Raw genomic sequence first — 11,173 nt, forward strand, 5'->3', positions numbered from 1 at the left:
AACTCATATTCATTTTTACATTTGTGTTTTTTGTACGGGTATTCATGTTAATAAAATCTTTGCTTTGTAATCTTTTCTTTAAGTGGCCATTATTAGACTACGTGCTCTGATTTTGTTTTGCATTGTCATTTTATATTTTGCATTATATTTAAATGTATAGATTTATCATCTTGCATTGCATGGATTGTAGTCATTTAAGAAGGTAAACTCTATTCATAGTCCTTACTCTTATGTTTGTAGTTTCTTTATAGATTATCTATGAGTTCTAGCTCTAGCAGTTCTTCTAGTGAGAGTGAGCAATCAAGCTCTAGTAGTTGTAGTTCAGATGAGCCTCAGGCCACACTCAAGATGAGAGTCATACCTGATCCATTAACATCATGGCATCCACTAAGTAGTCTTTCTACCACGTCACATAGCAGTAGTACATCACATGACTCAGTTTCAGCTGGTATGCATAAACTTTAAGAGGCCATTTTTTGTGCGAATTACCTGATTTTTGAGTGCATAGAACTATTGTTTTTATTCAATCATCGTTAATTTGACCTTTATTGGCTTTTGTTGCTGTGGCTGTAGTTGCAAAAACTTGAGTTCTGTTTGCCATCTATGTGATTTGGACACATGGTTCTTTTTGATGGATTATTAATCCAGCTCTATTTCTGATGGATTATTAATTCAGCTTTGTTTTATAGGTCCTAACTCAAGTCAAGCCACACAAAAGAAGACGAGGGGTCCCACATATGTGCATGGTCCATGGGGTACCAGTGAAGATGGTGTTTTAAATGTTGTTGCAAATGAGTTGAATCAAGTAGTTAAAGGATACACATCCCTTGCTTCACATTTGGGTGTTTTGGCACGAGATGGGAGTTTTGCACCACTCACTTTTACGACTTGGCATTATGTCCCACAACAAAACAAAGATAACATATGGAGGGAGATAAAGGTAAATATGGATAAGGTGAAAATTTTTGCTTTATTTTCACAATTACAAAAGTAATGAGGTTAGTTCCACATATAATATTAGTAAGGTGAAAATTTAAATTGACTAATGAAATCCATTTTTAACAGCTTTATTTTTCTTAATAAATAAAAGGTTTGCCTTTGCTTTTTTAATTTTTCATTTTTAACTATCATGAAGTGTATCACCTCTTTATGTTTCTCATATTTTTTTATATATGCACATCCTGTTTTATGTTCCTCATGTTTTCGTTAAGTTTCTAGAATTATACAACATTTTGTTCTATTTAAGAACATTATCATTTCTCAGCTGATGACCTGAATCCAAAACGTAACTTGATCCACGCCAACTGATGAAGATAAAGTACTTCAACAGTTAGTAGAAGCCTACTTAATTCAAATATAAAAGTAAATCTTGATTTCTAATTTCCATACCTACTAACCAAAAAAACAGAAAACTAATTTCAATACCTGCAATATTATCAGATGCAGGAGATGCATTGGCAAGTATATCTTCCATAGCTGTAACCATAAGGGCTCGAAAGCATCATCTTTACAAGCGTGTATAATTGTAATGCAGGCTCATATGAATGCAGATGAATCCATGAAGAGAACAATAATGGCTTCATCTGGGAAGAAATTGAGAGATTGGAAAAGTAGAGTGAAAAAAGTGGGATACAAACCCTTCAAGAATGATGCAAAAAGGTTGGCTCATTGATCGGATAGAGTGCATAAGGATCAGTGGATGGCCTTGGTCTACTATTGGGGCACTCAGAGTGCATCGGTACAATTTTATTTATGTGAAAAAATGTTTATATATGATAATTTTTTATAATATCTTAAATAAATTCCATATTTGACAGAAATCAAGCAAGAAGAATAGAAAAATCCGAAAGAAGAAGACATTACATCATAGAACAGGCCGAAAGCCTTTCTCAGTAGTTCGAGTGGAGGTATAATTATTCTCTCACATCAATTAAAAGTCTTTTATTTTCTTTTCTAAATTGCTTATACACTTTGCCATCTTGGGATTGAAAATCCATAAAAATTTCATGTAGTTTGAAAAAGCAAGTTTTGCAATGTATCTTGTTAGTTTTCTTTCAGCGTTCATCAAAATAAAGTATCCGATATAATGGGGTTTATTTTATTTTGAGTTTTTGTTATAGGATTGATTGACTGACTTTAGCTTTGTGTGTGCTCAAAGCCTCAAACTAAAATAAAATAAGATTGAGCCTTGCTGTTATGGGTTTGAATTCAAATTATTTATCTGGTTGTTTGCACCAAATTAATGGCCTATTAAACTAGCTTAGAATCTCGGAGATGAACCATACATGAATTTAGGAGAAACTGTGACTAATTATTATATTTACCCTGTGCTTGGTTGCTATTGAGAAACTATGGAAGATGGCAAGGAATATGAAATTAGTAAAATCCCTACCACCTACTTGTACCTTGTTCTATTCTATGTACCTTGTCATTCTTAGAATTTTTCTTTGATTTCACTCTAATGTTTTGTTTTATCTGTCTTTTATTTACAGAAGACAGAAAATAACAATGGGGTTCCTGCTAGTCGGCCACAGGTGTAGATGGCCGCATACATAAAAGATGGGAAGTCAAATAGTGATTTAGTTAATGAGGTTATGGTATGTGATAGTACTTTATAATATGAATTATATTGAAGGCTAATTATTGAATTCAAAATTGCAAACTCAAATGAATGAGCTAACAGAGCACGTAAAGGGATCTTCTAGTGACCTTGTTGCATTAAATGAGCAGATCTTTACATAAGTTATGGGCCCGGAGCGACTTGGCCGTGTTCGGACGTTTGGATTGGGACCGTCCCCCACTGATGTTTTTGGAGGTAGATATAGGCAGTGACAAGAGCATAATCGTATCTTCCAAACTCAAGTTCAAGAGCAAGTTGAAGAGCAACTTCAACGGCATCAAATGCAGTTAGAATCGAAAATGAATGACGTAATGGAGAAACGAATTCAGGTTGTATGCATAGATTTTCAGTCACAAATTGAGTTTTTGGAATTTCAAGTGCAAGTTATAGGCATGCCCACTGCACCAGCTGTTGCACCCTCATATCCATTGCATTATTTTTACTATTTATTACTTTAAATTTCCTAGATCTACTATACAACTTAAGCCTCTTATTGAATGATAGGTTGTGGATTCACTTAGTAGTCATCCCACTATTCGGCCAATGCCACATCAACAACAATCTCATACTTTTTCATCCCAAGAGGTAAGCAATCATTTAATCAAAGCCTTTTTGACAATACAAGACCTTATTAATTAAAATACTTATTCTTATTAAATGTAGGTTCACCTTTCAAAAAAAGGAGAAGAACACGAACAAGAAGAAGCAGAACTAACAAGGTAAAAACAATAGAATGTAGAAAATGGTGAGGGATCATGTGTTGTGGAGCATTGGAAATGTGAGGAATAGAATGATTTTGAATATGTTGAAATTTTGACGCAAGAATAAAATGTATCACACTTTGGAAGTCTTTGGTGGGTGAACGAAGGAGTTTTTTTTAGTCTCTTCATGAGTAGAAATAGAATTAATTGGCAGAGATTTATAATTATAAGCCTAGAATTTCATTTTGGAAGTTATAATGATGGGTATATTTTGCGTCGATAATTTTGTAATCATTCATATTGGCTATTACTTGTTTGTGATTTTATTTCACAGCAATATAAAGTAGAGAATCCAACTTAGGAGGCCCAAAATTCATTATGTTATGACCAATAGTTACTTAATGGCCGATTTTTCTATTCATGGTTGGCTATGACAATTGGTTTTTTTTTAAAGATATTTATCTTTTCAATATTTATATTTTTGTGTGTGATTTTGTTTTTTCTGTTCTCATCTGCATTCTCGCAAGTTAGATACGTATGTGTTATCTCATCCTTAGAATTTCACATACAGGAGCAACTTTTTCAAGCTGGATACAAAAGGAACATAGCTGAGTCCTCTTATACTTCTTTTTGGGCTTCTTTCATTTTGGGTATACACCTAGGATTGTTTTTCAGAACTTGCTCCTAGAATCAAATGCCAAAATATTGCAATGTTCAGAGAGGGTTTGGAGGCTCCTTCTTCAGGTTTTAAATTCATTGGAGTGAGCACTTTCATTAAAACTCAGTTTGTTCATCTTTCACTCTCTTATTGTTCTTAATGCTTGAAATGGTTGGTTTATTTTTTTATTTTTTTCTTTTTGCTTCAATTCTTGTTCCTTCAATTGATATTAGTGCTCAATGGAAGACTTAGAAGTCACTGCAAAGTTGTATATTTCTTATTGGGTAGAACTAGCAACTACTCCATATGGTTCAACCCCTGGATGCCACAAAAATGTTTTGGCTTGTAGCCCTTCCTTGTAAAAGTCACTTTAAAACAACAGCTAAGATGAGAGCCTTGAAGGTTGTAATTGTTAAAACAGTTTATGGGGTTCTGTGCAAATTTTTTGGCAAATCACCTCTTTTAAATGTTATTCATCTCACACTGATGAGAGCTACTCTTGAAGTTTAAGTAATTTGACTTCTTCTTGACAATTTTGATTTCAATTGATGTATTTAAAGTCTGAACATGAATTGTTTCTATTCTTGGGTATACAATGCATTGTTTCTTATTCTTAATTTTGTTTCCAAGCTTATTTTATTTATTATTTTAATAAATATCAATTATTAGTTCTTAATAATTGTTTATGACAGGTATTTTTTTAGTTCAACCATATAAACTTAGCACAATTTAAAAATAAAAATAAAAAGTCTATGGCGGCATTTTTTAAACGTCACTATATCCCAACCCCAATGGCTAGATTTTCAAAATGTATAACTGTCTATGACGGCGTTTTTCAAACGTCGGTAAAATATCATGTGACGTCATCTTACCGTTATGTAGAACTTTTAGCAAACGCCATAAGGCTAAAAAAGACCATTTCTAGCAAACGCCGCCTATAGTAATATAGCGACATTTCTAAAGCACCATAAGGTTATAGTGACGGCCACGTCTTCGACGTTTGGTTGTAAACGTCACAAAAAGATTTGACGGCGTTTTGGAGACCTATAGCGGTGTTTTTTAAATGCCTCTAAAACCCCTATTTCCGGCAGTGAAATGTGAGTGAAATATAAGTTGTTTATTTATTCATTTTATGTTTCTCTCCCTCTCTTTTTTCAAATTCTTATCTAAATTTATGATTCAAATATAGTGTAAAGTGAACATACGTACCCACCAACTGCTAGGAAACTGAAGGGAATGTTTCAATTAAAGGAAAATAAAGTAAATACAACAAAACAAGAGAAATCTCTTCACTTTTTGAAAATTGGATTTGCTTGAAACTATTTGAGACACAGTTTCAAGGCAATGATATGCTCATTCTTCCAATAAATGAATTATTTGCGACATGGATCTGCATAAACCTTCTTTGAACTTCATATAATTTCGCGGTTGCAATGCATTAGTAGGGTCATCTTGTGTCGTTCCAAGAACCTGCTACTCCTTAAATAAAGCCATTCATGTTGACTACATATGCCTTGTGTATCAGGATTTGGAGTGGTTGCTATTTTGCAGTTTATTATGCCTATTTTAGGATTCATTTTAAAATTTTGAACTGTTTATTTTTTAAAAAATATTGGGTAGGCTATGTGTCAAATCCTATGTACCAAATCACATTTGTACCAAATCCTATGTGTCATAGTGCTTGCTTTTGTTGGATGACCTTTGTTCAGTAAGTATTGTCCATTTGGCTTGGCAGGTGCAACTTTGGATTTAGAGGTGTGCTCCTTTTAGGTGTTAGGGACAACTCCCATTATGAGCAATCCGCTTATTGGGGCCATGCTATAGACATCCCATTTTTGACCGCCCTTAAGACTTGGCCACCTCAAGACACCTCATTTTTTACTGCCCTGAAGACTTGGGCGCCTCAAGTTGATTACTCGATGATGAAAGTTATGCTATACAAGTGTTCGATTTCTTCAGCAAGAAGAGCTTCTAAACCCCAACCTTACACCCTATTTTGGACCAAAACTATTTTAGACCATAAAACTCTCTCTTTCAAAATATTTTTGAAAATGTTTTTACGATGTTCTGAGACTCACATTTCGTTTAAAATATTACACTTTTTGGTAAATCGAGTAAGGACAAAGTGGAAATAGAATGGAAGGTAGGTGAACTCTTTTTAAAAAAAAAATCTTTAAAACATCTTATTTGTAAGTTTGGAGTTGAAGAAAATTGGAGGAGAAGGAAGAAAACTAGTTAGGGAAGAAGTTACGCATCAATCTGTTACGCCAAAACTGAGCATCCTTTACTAAAATACGCATATCTCTTTGTACACTTAAAATTTAGGTGTGAGGCCACCACCATTGGAAATTAGACTTCCGGGGCTTCAATTTAGACTCAAGAATGACCTAAAATCGAGTTCGGATGAAGGAGATATGCCCATTTGAAAACGGGCCTGGAAGTAGATTTTTGCCTGTCGGCCATTTGTGTAAAAAAAGCCAATTTTTTTGCAAATATTTGTTGCCAACTATTCCCACACTGCACCAGCTGTTCCTATACAGATATTTTCGAGATAGACACATGGTTTTCTATATATAGAGGACCTCCCCTCTTGCTTTCAAGATTAGAAAAATTTATGAGTGAGAAAATATTTTTGGAGAGCAAAATCTTGGAAAAATTCTCTCTCTACAATCCTCTCTCTCTATTGCGACTTGTATAGCCTTTGCCTAAACACTCTAATCCAAACCTAGAAAGCTTCTTGCTAAGGTGATTTGATCTTGAATTTGAGCTCTTGAGACACTTGAGAGTGTGAAATTGGTGGTTTGTAACTCAAAAAAACATTCCATCTTTTCTTGTTGTTTTTGAGCTATTTATTCCCCTTTTTTTGGGCTGAAACTTGTGGTTTAAGGCCATTAAAGGTAGAGGGGTTGACAACCTTTCTTTGAACCTTGATTCTAAGGCCTTTGCCCTTGTGTTTCCCACCGTCTCATCAACTTTTTTGAGCTTTTTACCACTAATTTTCAGAGGCAAAAATCATGTTTTGAAGTCCCAAAAATGGAGGGGTTAGCCTCCCCTCCTTGTGCTTGCTTACTAGCTTAACTTGCTCCATACTTTAGCTTATTGTTTTAGCTATTTTTGTCTTCATTCCAGCACGTTTTTGGACTATTTTAGGACTGCTTTTAGTTGTTCATTACATTTAAGTTTTATATAGCATGCTTGTAGTGTAATGGTCCTCATAGGTTTGGTGGTTTAGGCCTTAGCCACCAACCTATTTAAGTTGATAGTGTTTATTTCTTACTTTCCATACTTGTATTCATATCTAATCACCTCTACGACCTCCCTCATTTCTTGGCTTTTTCTTTGTTTTGAAAGTTGTTTCAAACTAATTGCTTGTTTAAGCTTGAGATTAAGGTAGTTGTGCTTAATGGTTTAATCCCTTTGGGAGTTCATTACCAACGGCATGATATCTCTCTTATGCCTAAAACAACTCTTGGTTTGGTATTTCCTTCCATTACAGGACTTAATCTTCACTTTTGGACTTAATGAACTAAGGAATGGATGATAATTAAAATGAAGTAATAAATTGGGACTAAAAGTGATGCCAGATAAAATCAACTTGGGTTCGATTGGACGTTAATTGAACCCATTGAGCCTTGAGTCGTTTCATACTAGTTAGTGATGTAAACGTTTCAAGAGTCAATGTCAAACACTTCCCTTGATCTGTCCATGATAGAGAGGAGGTTTTTGTTGGTCATTTGTTATGCATTTATTGAATTGTGTCCCTTGGTTCCTAAGTCATCATGCAATGTGATTGCACCGATTGATGATTTGCGAATCAAGCCTACTCCTTCTTTGACCTGTTTGATGATAAGGACAGGCAGGGTGGGCAAACATCCCCTGAGAATGCTTTGGTTTGTGCTCTGTTACTGTAGGAGAACACCAACATTTGTGGCCGACAGGCCACTATTTTTGGACGGCAACCCACTATTGGTGGCCTATCGACCACTACTTCTGGGTTACCGGCCACTTTTTCAAGGCAGGCAGTGCCCTTTTTCCAACACAGCAGAGTAGAAGTTGAGGTGAAAAAAATAGTGCATTTTTCCAACTGTGACTGTGCAACAGAGACATTTCAGCAACAAAACGGAGAGCATTATCGGGTGGAAATCCACATCCATGCATGAGCCCTCCCTCGATCCTTGGGATCCGTGAAGGGATGTTGTAATAATATTAGTTTTATGCTTGGCGTAGAAAGCTTGTAACTAGTTAGTTAGAATAGCTATGTGTTGTACTTATTTAATTATCTAGAATAGTTAATTAAATTTTGTTGTTATATTAAGTAGTTTAGCTAATTTAATTTATTTAGGTTTGTAATAGTTAGTTAATTAGGTAATTAATTAGCTAGGTTATTCATTTGGTAATTAGGTAATTAATTAGCTAGGTTATTCATTTGGACCCTCTTGTGTGAGGGCCAAATATGTAATAATGTGTATGTCTTCTAACTCCACGTCTTTCTCCCTTTTATTTACTTGCTTATAATGGGTAGTTTAGGACATCATGTTTCTTTCAGCATACTCTATGTTTGCATCTACTTGTCTTGCATGCATCGAGGCTCGGTTCATCATTCTAATAAAGCATTGTCATTTAAATACTTCTTTGAAAAGGTGTTTAAACTACAACTATCAAATTGATTCACATGTCATAATTAGTAGCCGAGCCTATTAGTTGCATATCACATGTGTTGCATTTGTTAGGAGCATGCATGTTTTCTAACTCTTTTGTTTTTGTTGGCTCACCTCGGAGTACTAGATGAGCATTTTATTGCTTTAGCATATCGCATGCGTGTGATTGTTGCCCTGTCTAGTATGTTTGCCATAAGGCTAAGTGCTTAATTGATATACTTGCTTGAATACCTGTGGATGAAGGCTAATTGCTTGAATTGGAATAATTTGAGCAATGTACATATGCGATCACTTTTTCAAGTGGCACATACTTGAAACAATTTTCAAAACAAACATGAATCAAATGTTTTAATTTTTGTAAATTAGTCTATACTTGTGTGCAACACATAGTAATGCTAGCTTAATAATCGGAACAAGAGCATATAATGTAAACAAGAATCACATCACGATTAGCAGAGGCCGATCTTTGATCGGGCGAGCGAGGATGCTCAATTCATGACCTTCCCCTCTCATACCTAAGTTCTCGAGCCGAGACAATCTTGGTGATGACGGACACGTAACCCTTGGCACGAATTATGGGTTTTCTAAATTTCCCAAAAATATTTAGATGGCGACTCAGTATCTGGCAAAACACTATATATTTGGCATTTTTTATTCAAAATCAATTTTTCAAAAGATTTGTCGGATTTGGACTCTTTGGTGATTATCTATTTCACATTGCACTTGTGAGATCAGATTCAGAACCGCAACAGTCCGAATTGTAGGGCTAGTCGTATCCGAAAGGAGCACGAAAAGTCGAGCTACATATGCCAGTGAGTTTTGTCCAAGATTTGCCCAATCTACGCAGAAGTGACGCTTTGCGTGGATCTCAGAATTAGTCGAGATGTACGTAAACCGGCTCGGACATCCGACCATAAAAATAAAAAAATAAAAATTCATGTGTTTTTTTCTTTTTATGAACTTTTTCTTATATATTTTAGTTATATATATATATATATATATATTAATTGCATCTAATTTAGATGTATTTAAAAAATTAAATATTTGTTAAAAAAATTCAAAAAAAATATTTTTTAAAGACAAAATAAAATAAAAAAAATAAAAAAATATTAAAGGTAAACTAGTAAAATATATATATATTTTTTTTCCATGTGAAACTTTAATTGCATTGACATGAACTTTCTCATATGAAATTACTGTACTAAAAAAGTAGTGTTTATTTTAAAATTGAGAAAATTACTTGACACTGAGAAATTATTCTTGGACAGTGGAAAATCTTTCAAAATTATTATTAAGGATTTGTTTAGGATGTGGTTGGCTTTTTGATTATTTTAGTTTGGGATTAAAAATCTCGTTTGAGATAGATTTTTTTAATTTTTGTGAGAGAAAAAATAAAATGATTATGATTTGAATGTAACATTTTATCTTCTTAACCTAAAAAATTGTTTTTTCTTTTTGTGACTCTATTTTTATCAAAAAAAAAACCTCATTTTAGCTTATGCCAAACAAAAGGCTAAAACATTATTTTTTTTAGTAAAGTGTACAATATATCCTTTTCCCCAACCTTTTCCCATTCAGCCTTCTTTCAATCACGTCTCTCTCTCTCTCTCTCTCTCTCTCTCTCTCGTGATTTCTCCTGCCAAGCCAACTTAGAGCATCTCCAGCAACCATCCTCAGATTAGCTACCCAAAGGTCCACTTTATTAGTTTAACTAACCATTTTTTCAATACATATTCCAACAGCACTCTCTACTTCAACTATTCCCTTTAAAATATTAATAAATACAAGCACAGGAAAGAGAGACAGAGCTTCGTTTGCGATCGTGAGTAGGTCGGCGTCGATCGTCCTCGTTGCGTTCTCGTCCGCTGTCGATCGTGACTCGTTTAGCGTCGATTCTTCTCCTCCGGCTTGATCGTCCTCCTCTAGTGTTGATTTTCCTCCTCCGGCTTGGCCCTCATCCTCCGACATTAATCGTGAGTTGTCCGGCGTCGATTCTCCTCCTTTCGATTCTTCCTCCTCCTCCTTCGACGTCGATTGTCGATCGTAAGCAACTAATAAAAAATTGAGAGGCTACTGAACAGTGCCTCGTCTTCCCTAGTGAAGTACTGCAGCAGAAAATCAAAGTAGCTAGCCACCGGCGAGGCTATTGGAGATGAATCTTCTAGTTTTAGCTAGCTATAGTAACAAAAATGGAGGAATAGAGAGGCTTCTGAAGATGCGCTTACACAAACTTACACAAACTTTAATCACTACAACAAAAACATACTTTAGTGGCACTACACTAGTGGCATATTTTTAGAAAATGCCACAAAAAATGATATTTAGTGGCACGTTTTTGAAAAATGCCACAAAACGACAAACATAAAAGGCTCTAGTGACATTTCAATGAACAAGTGTCACAAAACTACAACAAAAACATACTTTAGTGGCACTACACTAGTGGCATATTTTTAGAAAATGCCACAAAAATGATATTTAGTGGCACGTTTTTTGAAAAATGCCACAAAACGACAAACATAAAAGGCTCTAGTGACAT

At 34.8% G+C, this 11,173-nt stretch overlaps 1 long non-coding RNA gene across 1 annotated transcript; it reads left to right on the top strand.

Annotated features, from left to right (window-relative positions):
* The first annotated feature begins 591 nt into the window (after window positions 1-591).
* Window positions 592-1,909, top strand: LOC114298846 (uncharacterized). The gene is made up of 3 exons (XR_014343320.1): window positions 592-940; window positions 1,447-1,738; window positions 1,818-1,909. It is a non-coding gene; the product is annotated as an uncharacterized LOC114298846 (long non-coding RNA).
* Window positions 1,910-11,173: the final 9,264 nt, after the last annotated feature.

This window comes from Camellia sinensis, chromosome 10, assembly GCF_055761805.1.
Source record: "Camellia sinensis isolate YWXY chromosome 10, ASM5576180v1, whole genome shotgun sequence".
Classification (NCBI taxonomy): domain Eukaryota; kingdom Viridiplantae; phylum Streptophyta; class Magnoliopsida; order Ericales; family Theaceae; genus Camellia; species Camellia sinensis.